The 12,780-nt window shown below is 38.7% G+C and overlaps 1 protein-coding gene across 1 annotated transcript in view; it reads right to left on the bottom strand.

Annotated features, from left to right (window-relative positions):
- Positions 1–12,780, bottom strand: part of LOC133528895 (ceramide synthase 6-like) — a 44,063-nt gene that overhangs the window by 28,471 nt on the left and 2,812 nt on the right. The window lies entirely within an intron of this gene.

Here is a 12,780-nt window from a genome sequence, read left to right as displayed (position 1 = left end):
TACAACGCAAATGTATGGAACTGTACAACGCCATATCGTTTACCTGTCAAATTCGAAGCACGAAGTTGTCTTAAATTGCATCTTACTCAACTCAAACAATGTATGTTTGGAAATAGTCACCTGACTTTTCTTAGCATCTGTCGTCGATGTACGATTGTCATCTCGGCTAGGCTCCTAGACATTTAAACTTATACAAGCATCGTGAAACAAATGAATGGGCATCCTACGTCTACGACCGTACGCCCCCGACACGCCCTTAACACACCGATCGCCAGTCACAAGATATTGTAACTGGCAGGCGCATCTGTTACAGACTCCGATTGACTCGCAGTTTTCACGTCCTAAACACATATCATAATCCCTCTAAATTAACCCTTTGAACTGTACGCCTACCGTGTGCAGTGCGTCATCGTGAGCCTTGTCAGAATGCACGAAAGTTGATATTGGCACAGAATAAATAATAGTACTACCGTAGGTACAGAAATTACACTAATTCCTACAAAACCGAAGTTTGACAGCGATTCAGGGACGATCTATGCTGTCCCTTTCTAATGTATGGCACTATGCGTTTCGGCCATTTAGGTTGTCAAAATTCAAGTCATTATCTTATCTATGGTCGTGCACGTATAGGGATTAGGGACGTCAAGTTGTGCCAACCCTAATAATTGCTCAGAGCAATGCTGAGCCGAACGGAGCCGGGAAAAGCCGAAAGGAGGAGTGTCGCCCCACTGATATAATGATATTGGGCTGTAGCCACGCACGTCATTTGATGTCTTTAGCGGTGTAAGATAAACTGCACATGACAGCTTGTCTCTGCCTCAGCAGAAGGGCAGCCGAGGCAGAGGAGCTGAGGGCCCACCGCGCTCCACATTCGACTTGTTGCCTCTCTGTCGCACTTGTAAATTCGTATGTAAGGGAGGCAACACATCGAACGTGGTTCGGGGTAGGCCCCTGTTTCCAGGTTTAAGAATGTAGGGTGCATTTAGATATCTGTCGCATCAATATCTGTGGCACCGTACAGCGAGATTTTGCCAGTATGTGTATTAAAAACATCGAGAAACTAATGAATGGGCTACCCACGTCCGTTGTAAGACAATGTGCGCCCGCGACAAGCCCTTGACACGCTGTTCGCCATTCGAAAGATATTCTTGTAAATGTCTACTTTACGTAGAGGCCGATATACTAAGTTAGTAAGAATTGTGTTAGCTTACTATTACTATAACGTGACCAGACTATAAGAAGTCTTATTATTATTAATGTATATCATCGTCATATTTTCATAGAAATTTGGCTTTACTGTACATATAACGTGTGAGCAGAAGAGAACCGGTTGTTGTTTATATGAAAATCTGTCGCGAAAACTTTGGCAAGAAGCTCATTTCATACGTATCACAGCTGAAGTTTCCCTAAAAGAAAAAGAAACGGTTCCAGTTTAAGTATTTTCTCGTTTTAAAATTCCTTCAGCCCTAAGTTACGGCTTGCGAATTGCCGATTTACTGTGTGACTGTGAACTCGACAGTGTAACATTCAGTATCTTTCAAAAAGCTTATTGCAAATTCCTAAAACCGACGACCGGTCTGGCCTAGTGGATAGTGACCCTGCCTATGAAGCCGATGCCGATGGTCCCGGGTTCGAAATGTTCGAATCCCGGTAAGGGCATTTATTTGTGTGATTAAACATATAAACACAGAGATATATAAGTATTATCTATATATAAATAAATAAATAAAATAAAATTTATTTCGTGAAAAAAAAAAAACACGTATACAATTCTTACAAGTGTTGAGCCCTCCTAGTAGATATGAAGAAGAATAAATATATATACGTATGTATATCGTCGCCTAGTACCCATAGTATTAGCTTTGCTTAGTTTGGGGCTAGGTCGATCTGCGTAAAATTGTCTCCAAAATATTATCCACATCGTGGGTGCAATGTACAAATCATGTACATTGGCTGCTATCGAATAATCTCGGCCCACATCCACGCACAGTGCCGTAAATTGCTCTTCGCTTTCACAACAATTGCTCATTTTTGCTGATGCTCCATCTAGGTCCTAGATTCTAGAACATCCAAACACTAAGAACTCCTTCGTCTATATAGGGTGTCACGGTCGCGTTCGGTACAGACCATGCGAAGGCCATTGGTGACCTTATAAAGTTTAAATCTATATAACCGAGTTGACCCCCATATCTTGTCAGCGATAATTAACAGTATATATTACAGACAACTGATATGACCTGTATCCAGTATTCATAAAGATAGTTATCATGAACGAGTAGTAGATATAATATGCTTGTCTAATTTATTTTTAAACTGGTTCTCATTTTGTGCTGAAACCACATCTTCTGGGAGTTTGTTCCAAGCCCTCACCACTCGATTGCTGAAAAAGTGTTTGTATGAGTTACTGTGAGGCCTATGCCTTTCCAGCTTTAAGTGATGACCTCTCAGGCGGTTGTTGTTGCGCTTGAATATCTCTTGAAAATCCTTGAGGTCATAGTGCCCAGATAGTATTTTGTACGTCTCTGTTAGGTCGCCACGTTCTCTGCGGTGCTTTAGAGTAGTGAGATTCAGTTCCTTTAGTCTCTCTTCATATGACTTGTTTTTAAGTTGCCTTGGCAGTTTCGTGAAACTGCGTTGTACCTTCTCCAGCATCTCAATGTCCTTGGCAAAGTAAGGACTCCAGGCTTGAAAAGCATACTCCAGTACGGGTGTAAATTTGGTTCTACATATAGGTACATTCATAAACATCAGAACAGTTTTCAGTCGATTTAATAATATTTTAGGGCATATTCGACACATATTCAATAATATTCATATTTTTCGATATAAATAAGTTAGAAGTATTTATAAATATTTATATATTATACATATCGTTGTCTAAGTACCCTCAACACAAGCCTTATTGAGCTTACTGTGGAACTTAGTCAATTTGTGTAATAATGTCCTATAATATTTATTTATTTAGTTATTTATTGGTTATGATATGGAAGTAGATAAAACATAATTACAGGTTACACCGGTCGTGGTCAGTCGGTAACTCGGTACGGTACCTAATCGGTATCTCTCTAGCTAACACCTATATAGTTTAGCTGTGAAATTGACAAACAAAGAGACAGAGTTACTTTTGCACTTATAATATTCAGTAAGAATGTCACCGATTACATTGTTCTTGAGTATACTTTAAAATCAGTAGAACGATGGCCCACATTTAGACTTTTTCGTCTAGTGACTCACAAAATACCATAATAGCAGTTTAGAAGCGATAGCGGTAAAAACTGTATTTAACTCTGGTATTAGGTGTTTTTTACAGAATGTACAAAAGGTGCTCTATAAATCCTAATCTGGCTTCGTCTAGACGTGGACATTAACACGGTATGGTATGATATGGAAAGATTGAGCGCTTTGGATATGGAGATGGATGGTAGGTATAAGCTGAAAAAAAAAGGAAAACTAACAAAATTTTATTATAGAAGACGGAAGATATACATTTTTTGGTTAAATAGGAAGACCACCGGTTTTGATTACCGCGAGGCCAATTCGAACATTTCAATGTCAAAATGATGTCATTTTGTAGGAATAAGAGCGAAATGCACGTGCGAATGATAATAAAATCATCATAATCAAATCAATCAAAATGTAAGCTCGACTCCGAGTCTGTTACCCTAGGCAATAAATAATATAATGTATTTTTTTTGTATTTATTCATTATTGTTTTGTTTCGTTTTCTGCAAACTAGCGATTTGTATTTACATGTAACTTACAACGCCTGTCATTAAGCATTGTGTGGTCACAAAGGACAAATACAGTGCGAACTCTATATAGCCACACTCAAGGGACTGGACATTTTTGACTTTAAGTACTTTTTGGAAATAAAGCAGCAATTCAAAAATGTTGACAATTTAGAAACACAGGCAAATAGAGGAATACACAATTAACAAAATACACAATCAATTAAAAACAAAATGCAGAATCTTATAAATATTATAAACATAATAGGAATAGTGGAACAGCATTAGTTACACTGTGTGCATTGCAGCAACAACAAAAAGGTGGAGACTGCTAACCGACTCAGCTATACGCTTCACTCTTTCGAGCAAAGCACTGGTATTCTGTCGATACCTAGATCACGTGGTGTGATGTAAATGTGTGGATGAAGTGGTTATAAAATACTAAATATGATCAGATTTTAAAAGTGACAATTGTTTCTAAATACAATAAGTGATATAGTACCGAGATATCAAAAAGTGAACATAAAGAATAAAAAAATATATATATGTATATATGTGTGTAGGTTCGGTGTAATATCTCCTACAAATCCTCTGAAGTACCTATATATTCTGAAATCCGCAACCAAAAAGCCGTATGGTATCCCCGATTTTTGGTTTTGCAAATAATAACTTTTTAAAGTGTCGGGTGTGAAAGGATGAAATATTTATCTTAGAAAAGAGATATAACGCCAAAGAGAAGACATGCCAGGTGTAAATGTCTTCGAGACAAGTCATGTTCAGAATGGATGATTTGTTTAAATATGGCGTGATATGGCTTCTCGGGGGTATTGAGTAACAAAATCTGTAACATGCATTTTGTACCCTCTGGTTTAAGCGACGAGTCTTTTTAGCAAACGTGGTCCACAGACGATATCACCGTAATTTAACTTAGACAGAACCAGCTATTCACATAAAATCATGCGGACTTTCTCACTTAACCTTTTACGGACCTGGTCCAAGACATTTAAGCGACATTGACAAACATGACTTCAATAGTTCACTTACGTGCTTTTCAAACCTCGACTGGCTCTAATCACTACGAGTACACCTAGGTTTCTAGCCTCTACTACCCGTTCAATTGCAGAAACTCTGATATGTAATTGAGGGTCACAGTGCGTATTGAGTGACGTTATATTGAGTATACACTTTACAGTCAAACTTTTGCTAAGATACGAGAGAAGCGACGAGTTTTCTTTCGCGAGTTCCCGAACGAGTGTTTTCTCAGGAAGTGCATACACCTATTACTGAATCATCGGCAGTGAACAGTCAGCGATCAACCAATACAAACAGACTATTATGTAGAATCTAGAACGATGGTTAATGTAGTGTTCAAATTCAACTAAAAGTTCTATTCTAGGAACCATAAACATTGAGTGATTAACGCTTACGCTTACTTGCATGCAGAATACTTACAAGGATTCCTTTTATAAGCTTTTATTTAACTTGCAATGTAACTACGTATGTACTTGCAAGTAAGAATTGACCCACTTCCCGGCTTGGGCTTATGCACACGTGAGGTTCGATAGGGACAGATCACATTGAGGGAGAGGGGGTTTAAGGAGACCACACGTGTATTTTTCTACAGTGAACGAAACTATAAGAAAAGATAACAATAAATCTTCACTTCGCACTTCAATAGCGAGTCTATTTTACAACATTTTGGAGCGCGTATATTAAATATACATCACGTTCATAACAATTAGCTGAAAAAACCTCGCGTGATTTGTGCAAAAGCCCTTTCCGATGAAGCTGAAAATTTGCATACATGTGTAAGTCGTGTGACGATGCAATATTATTGTACTATAATGCTGATCTGACGATGGAGACAGAAGGTGGCCATATGAACTCTGTGATAAAATAAAGCAACCTAATTGTGTTTGGGGTTTTTCGAATTGTCTTGATGAGTATTATTTGCCTGTGGAAAGAATAGTACAGTCAGCGATAAAAGCTTGTACAAAAAGTGTCATTTTTGACAAAAACTCTTTGTTATTATTCTATTCCGTCCCCGTTACCCAGCCAACAATAGTAATAGTCAGACCAAGATAAGTTGGCAGTGATTTTGACAGCCCCCACAGTGCAAGTGTTATTTTAAACGTCAAACTTCTATGAAATTATGACGTTTACTTAACACTTGCACAGGCTGGGCTATCAAAATCGTGGCCAACTTAGTTTGGTCTGACTCTGGCATACTTTGTTAGAAGAACTCTTGTACCACCTTCGGAAGACGGAAGAAGGCCCATAGGGTTGTTTCCATCTAGAAATTTTAGGGCAGAATTGTATCCCTATAAATTCTTTTGGATTATAAGAACATGTTAAACTACTTTTAGGGGACCTGTAATGACCATTTTTTTGTAAATATTGAATTTAAAATATATTTTGGCACACGTCACGTGACCAAATTCGAAACGTTATTGAAGATTCTGATGACGTCACAACTCTCGGATTGACACTGTTGACAGTTAGGCGATAAACAACAAATGGCAAATGTCAGTTGACAGTTCGTATCTTCTACGTGTGTATGTAGTTATGTGTCAAACCGTAAGCTGTGACGTCACACAATTTTCAAAGAGCGTTTTGGGCGCGAAAGCATCTTTCAAAATATATTTTGTTAATTTAACATATTTAAAGCCGTTTTTAGTATAAAAGTTGAATTTTAGGGCAACTTTTAGTTACTATAGAACGTAATACAAGCGTTTCAAAAAATTGGAAACAACCCTATTGTGGAAAAGGCTTATAATTACCGCAATAAATAAATGCCATAACACCAGGATTAAATAATAAAGAGTAATGAAATACATATCTAAGGACGGGCCTTATGGGCAATAAGAATGGGGTACAGCGGTGTCACGCACACGAATTCGAAGTCTAACGCCACAACGCGATTGGTTGATGAGTTCGCATCACGCGCGCGATTGTTCGCAACTAGTTGCGTTAAGACTGCACGATTGGCTCGATTTCGTGAGTGACACCGCTGAACTAGCACCATTCTCAGTACCCGTAAGGCCCGTACCTAGATATATGTCAATGGTAAAGAGTGACCCAAGAGACTGTAACCATGGCAACGAAAGTTAATATGCCCACGTAAATCTTAAGCTGTATTAATGTTTATTTATAAAATTATTGGCGGCCTCGAAGTTGGATGCATCTAAAACGTAAGTAAGAACGATATAACCGAGCAAGTTTAAAAAAAGCGGCCAAGTGCGAGTCGGACTCGCCCATGAAGAGTTCCGTACCATTTATGACGTATTAAAAAAACTACTTACTAGATCTCGTTCAACATTTTACCACTTTGGACACACATTTTACCACTTTGGTAGTGTCTCTCGCGCAAACTATTCAGTTTAGAAAAAAATGATATTAGAAACCTAAATATCATTTTTGAAGACCTATCCATAGATACCCCACACGTATGGGTTTGATGAAAAAATAAAATATTTTTATTTTATGACTTACAGTGCCGGATTAAGACATTTTGATGCCCTAAGCATTTCTAGACCATGGTGCCCCCTCATCAAGATTACATTGAATTTTCTTGGTAAATTGAGTGACGTTTATTGCCGCATTACTGCTGAGAATAGAATTTTCAATCCAACACATCATTTTATCACGGAAATTGACAGTACTGCAGCAGAGACATAAAAGACATAAAAGGCATAAGCCGTACTCCGCACAGCGTTTTGCAACCTCTAGAGCTTTCCTGCGAAGCTCATTCATGTGAGAGCAAAGGCAGAGCTTCAGTAGGAGCTTAGCCATTGGCCATTGGTTCTTGTCAGAACAAGAACCAATGGCCGCAAGTGTCTTAAATAGCAAATTATTGTTAACGAAAACGGGACTTAATACGGTAAGTTTTAAAATTACCACTGACCCGACGTTTCAAAAACGGCGTTTTTCCCATGGTCTCGGAGAAGACTGGGTAAAGTCGACATCATTATCTTGACGTTGGAGGTAATTTTAGAACTAAATCAAACGCGATTAAGTCCCGTTTTCTTAAATAATAATGTGTCACAATTAGGCCAATAAAATTAGATTTTTTCGAATTTGGTCCTAAAAATGCGTGTAATCCGAGTTTGCTCCATTCCAGGAGGTGTGCATAAATGTTTCCTCTTTTTCAGATTTTTTGCTTGAAAATCGAAAACGGTACGTCCGGCGGAAAATTTGTTCTAATTATGATTAAAACTGATATCTGAGGATCCGAAATGTAATTTAATTATGTTCTTGCAATAAAACATATTGATTTGTTGAAGGTACCCTTATATGTATTCCTAGTCTAAATTGTATAAAAAGGTCGACATTTTTTATTTTTGGTAAAATCATGTTAAAAATCCAAAAACGCCTTCTTACCATCCATGTCTAATCCACGAACTGTCGTATGTCCTTCAAAATCAAGTGATTTCGAAAGGAAAAAAATATCTCCTAAGGATCCCAAAATGTATGCATACCCCCTGGGATGGAGCAAACTTGGATTACACGCATTTAGAATGAAATGAAAGTATTAAAACATTTTCCAGCTTGCTGGGAATTAATTCCTCAAAACGCTATTTTTGGATCTAATTTGATTGGCCTAAATCGTGAAAGTTTAAATCAGTGTTTTTAAAGGCAAAGTCTAAGGCTGAGCTTTTCGTAAGGCTGAACGCTCGGAGCGTTCGATCGGCGCTTACGGATGAGGTATGGATGAGGCCAAAGGTCGAGCTGGAAGAAAGCATTTGAATTTGACCACTGGCGAGGTATGAAGGGCTGAACGTCCGGAGCGTCCGATCGCGGTGGGTTATCATACAATACAACTGATGGCGAGGTGTGAGCAAGGCAGAAGGCCCAGCTTCGAGAGAGGACAGCTTAGATTTGGATCCATGTTAAGTGAAAGTAAGGCAGTTTGCACAAAGTAGAAGGCCTAGCGTCGCATAAGACCTAACGCCGAACTGCAATAGAGTGGCTTGAAATCGAACCTATGTAATCACGGTTCTCCTACTGCTCGGCCTTTGGCTTAAGTGGAAACCGAAACTTAATAAGTTGCTTTTGATTTTGTGCCTTCGCGGGGCCCTTTATAACAGTTTGACAATTAGGTCGCAGGATCGTGGTTCTGCAGCAACTCGGCCAGGCCGACACATCTGGCGTGCAAGAGAGCAAAATTCGCTACAAAATCGGTGATCTACGTCGAGAAAATCGGTTGGCCACAAGCCCGACGGTAAGATATTTTGGCTATGAGCTTTGAGGGCCTCCTCGAAGGGTTGGAGATGTGCTTACGTGTCCTCACTCTATTACGACCCCGTTATTAGATGGGTACTTGCACACGTCAAACTCGACAAAAAGTTTCGTGTACATAAGTACTACGACTGCGATGCAGCCTGCGCGTTTTTTTCCTACGATTTTGGTGCCCCCCTAGACGTGGTGCCCTAAGCAAGTGCTTATTTTGCTTAATGGTTAATCCGGCACTGATGACTTATTAAAAAAACTACTTACTAGATCTCGTTCAAACCAATTTTCGGTGGAAGTTTGCATCGTAATGTGAATCATATTTTTTTTTTAGATTTTTCATTCTGTTATTTTAGAAGTTACAGGGAGGGGGGGGGGGACACATTTTTTCACTTTGGAAGTGTCTCTCGCGCAAACTATTTACTTTAGAAAAAAATCATATTAGGAACCTAAATATCATTTTTGAAGACCTATCCATAGATACCCCACACGTATGGGTTTGACGAAAAAAAAATTTATTTTTATTTTATGACGTATTAAAAAAAACTACTCACTAGATCTCGTTCAAACCAATTTTCGGTGGAAGTTTACATTGCAATGTATATCATATATTTTTTTTAGAATTTTCATTCTGTTATTTTAGAAGTTACGGGGGGGGGGCACACATTTTACCACTTTGGAAGTGTCTCTCGCGCAAACTATTCAGTTTAGAAAAAAATGATATTAGAAACCTCAATATCATTTTTGAAGACCTATCCATAGATACCCCACACGTATGGGTTTGATGAAAAAAGATTTTTTGAGTTTCAGTTCTAAGTATGGGGAACCCCCAAAATTTATTGTTTTTTTTCTATTTTTGTGTGAAAATCTTAATGCGGTTTATAGAATACATCCACTTACTAAGTTTGAACAGTACAGCTCTTATAGTTTCGGAAAAAAGTGGCTGTGACAGAATCGGACAGACAGACGGACATGACGAATCTATAAGGGTTCCGTTTTTTGCCATTTGGCTACGGAACCCTAAAAAAGCCTATTAATTAATAAAAGTCGATTAACCAGATGTCATTAGTTTAATATCAAAATCAATTATGCAGAGATGTTGCACTGATTATTTATAATTATAATATCCAATTTAAATGGCATTGCTTTTTTATCTACCATAGTCTCCGAAACAGCACCTTAATACAAAGCATTACAAGCTATTTTCGTTCGTATAGGAATTGTACAGCAGAGTCCATTAATATGTATACATTATTTCTACTTAATCCGTTGCAATAAGGTGAAAAAATGTATACATATTTATGAATTCGACTGTAAATATAAACAAAAGAATGCTGCAGTGGTTATCTCGTGTATAACGTGATTTTAAAACAAATACGACGCAATTTTATTCGAATGCTTATTGCTTTAAGGTTGCTTTTGCTGTGTGCCAGTTTAACCCAGGCCTACCGCGAAAAACAGAAGTTCGTCGATTACGGACATGTTTCTCTTTTACTCCAATTAAGTCGTAATTAGAGTAACAGAGAAAGAAGCCCGCAATTTTCGAACTTCGGTGTTCGCGGTAGGCCCTCAGAAGTACTCATGGCGCGTAAAGTGATTCATTGAACCTTTGTGATTACGTTTTAAGGTCGATTTTGCTGTTGTGGGTAATCACAGAATGTACTTAGGTTATTGATCATGCGAGGTTGATAGTAGAAGTTGATTTATGAATGGTTTGGTTACCAGTACTATATGATTGTTCTTATCACCTGAGCCTGCTTAGGTCCAGTTAGGGTTACCTTCTTCTCTTCTTCCTCGCGTTGTCTCGGCTTATGGGCTCATTTTTGCCACGGCTCATGGGAGCCTGGGGTCCGCTTGACAACTAAGCCCATGATTTGGCGTAGGCACTAGTTTTTACGAAAGCGACTGCCATCTGACCTTCCAACCCAGAGGGTAAACTAGACCCTGTTGGGATTAGTCCGGTTTCCTCACGATGTTTTACTTTACCGAAAAGCGACTGGTAAATATCAAATGATGATCGTACATAAGTTCCGAAAACTCATTGGTACGAGCCGGGGTTTGAACCCGCGACAAGCAAAGCACGCTCTTACCGCTAGACCACCAGCGCTTGTCCAGTTAGGGTTACCACGTGAAAAAATGGGTTATCCTAACAAAATCCCGGACATCTGTCTGATTTGGCCATAGACCTACAATAAGTATAAAGATGAAATAGTAGAGCCGGCAGATGACCGAACGAGATGCTCTTATGGAACTTTCAGTAGGAGTAGCAGAGAAAGCGATTGTTTGTCCTTGTCACAGTCTCATTTATAGGGTTCCGTACCCAAAGGGTCAAACGGGACCCTATTACTGAGACTCCGCTGTCCGTCCGTCCGTCCGTCTGTCACCAGGCTGTAAGGGTTCCGTACCCAAAGGGTCAAACGGGACCCTATTACTGAGACTCCGCTGTCCGTCCGTCCGTCCGACTGTCACCAGGCTGTATCTCATGAACCGTGATAGTTAGCCAGTTGAAATTTCTACAGATTATAGGGTCGAACGGGACCCTATTACTAAGACTGCTGTCCATCCGTCCTCCTATCCGTCTGTCACCCGGCTGTATCTCATGAACCGTGATAGTTAGCTAGTTGAAATTTCTCAGATTATGTATTTCTGTTGCCGCTATAACAACAAATACTAAAAAGCGGCCAAGTGCGAGTCGGACTCGCCCATGAAGGGTTCCGTACCATTTATGACGTATTAAAAAAACTACTTACTAGATCTGGTTCAAACCAATTTTCGTTGGAAGTTTGCATGGTAATGTATATCATATATTTTTTTTAGATTTTTCATTCCGTTATTTTAGAAGTTACAGGGGGGGGACACACTTTTTTTCACTTTGGAAGTGTCTCTCGCGCAAACTATTCAGTTTAGAAAAAAATGATATTAGAAACCTAAATATCATTTTTGAAGACCTATCCTTATATACCCCACACGTATGGGTATGATGAAAAAAAATTTTTTTTTTAATTTTTATGGCGTATTAAAAAAAAACTACTTACTAGATCTCGTTCGAACCAATTTTCGGTGGAAGTTTGCATGGCAATGTATATCATATATTTTTTTTAGATTTTTCATTCTGTTATTTTAGAAGTTACGGGGGGGGGGGACACACTTTTTACCACTTTGGAAGTGTCTCTCTCGCAAACTATTCACTTTAGAAAAAAATGATATTAGAAACCTCAATATCATTTTTAAAGACCTATCCATAGATACCCCACACGTATGGGTTTGATGAAAAAAGATTTTTTGAGTTTCAGTTCTAAGTATGGGGAACCCCCAAAATTTATTGTTTTTTTTCTATTTTTGTGTAAACATCATAATGCGGTTCATAGAATACATCTACTTACCAAGTTTGAACAGTATAGCTTTTATAGTTTCGGAAAAAAGTGGCTGTGACAGAATCGGACAGACAGACGGACATGACGAATCTATAAGGGTTCCGTTTTTTGCCATTTGGCTACGGAACCCTAAAAACAGAATAAAATAAATATTTCTTTCCAATCTCGAGGTTCTCATCCAATCACCAAAGTTAAGCAACGTCGGGCGGGGTCAGTACTTGGATGGGTGACCGTTTTTATAGATAATGGTACGGAACCCTGCCTGTGCGAGTCCGACTCGCACTTGGCCGGTTTTTATTTATTCTTCATGGTAAATTTTAGTATAGCTTATACACCGTGTTTTTATTGAATTCAGTTAACTCCGGGGTATGGATAAGTACGTTTAAGGAAACAAAAAGTCATAGTTAATGTACAAATTTTTTTTTTTTTATAAAGTAATTAAATGTTGC

This window comes from Cydia pomonella, chromosome 20 (assembly GCF_033807575.1).
Source record: "Cydia pomonella isolate Wapato2018A chromosome 20, ilCydPomo1, whole genome shotgun sequence".
Taxonomy (NCBI): domain Eukaryota; kingdom Metazoa; phylum Arthropoda; class Insecta; order Lepidoptera; family Tortricidae; genus Cydia; species Cydia pomonella.
The sequence above is the reverse complement of the archived record's forward strand: the minus strand, read 5'-3'. Positions and strand labels throughout refer to the sequence as shown.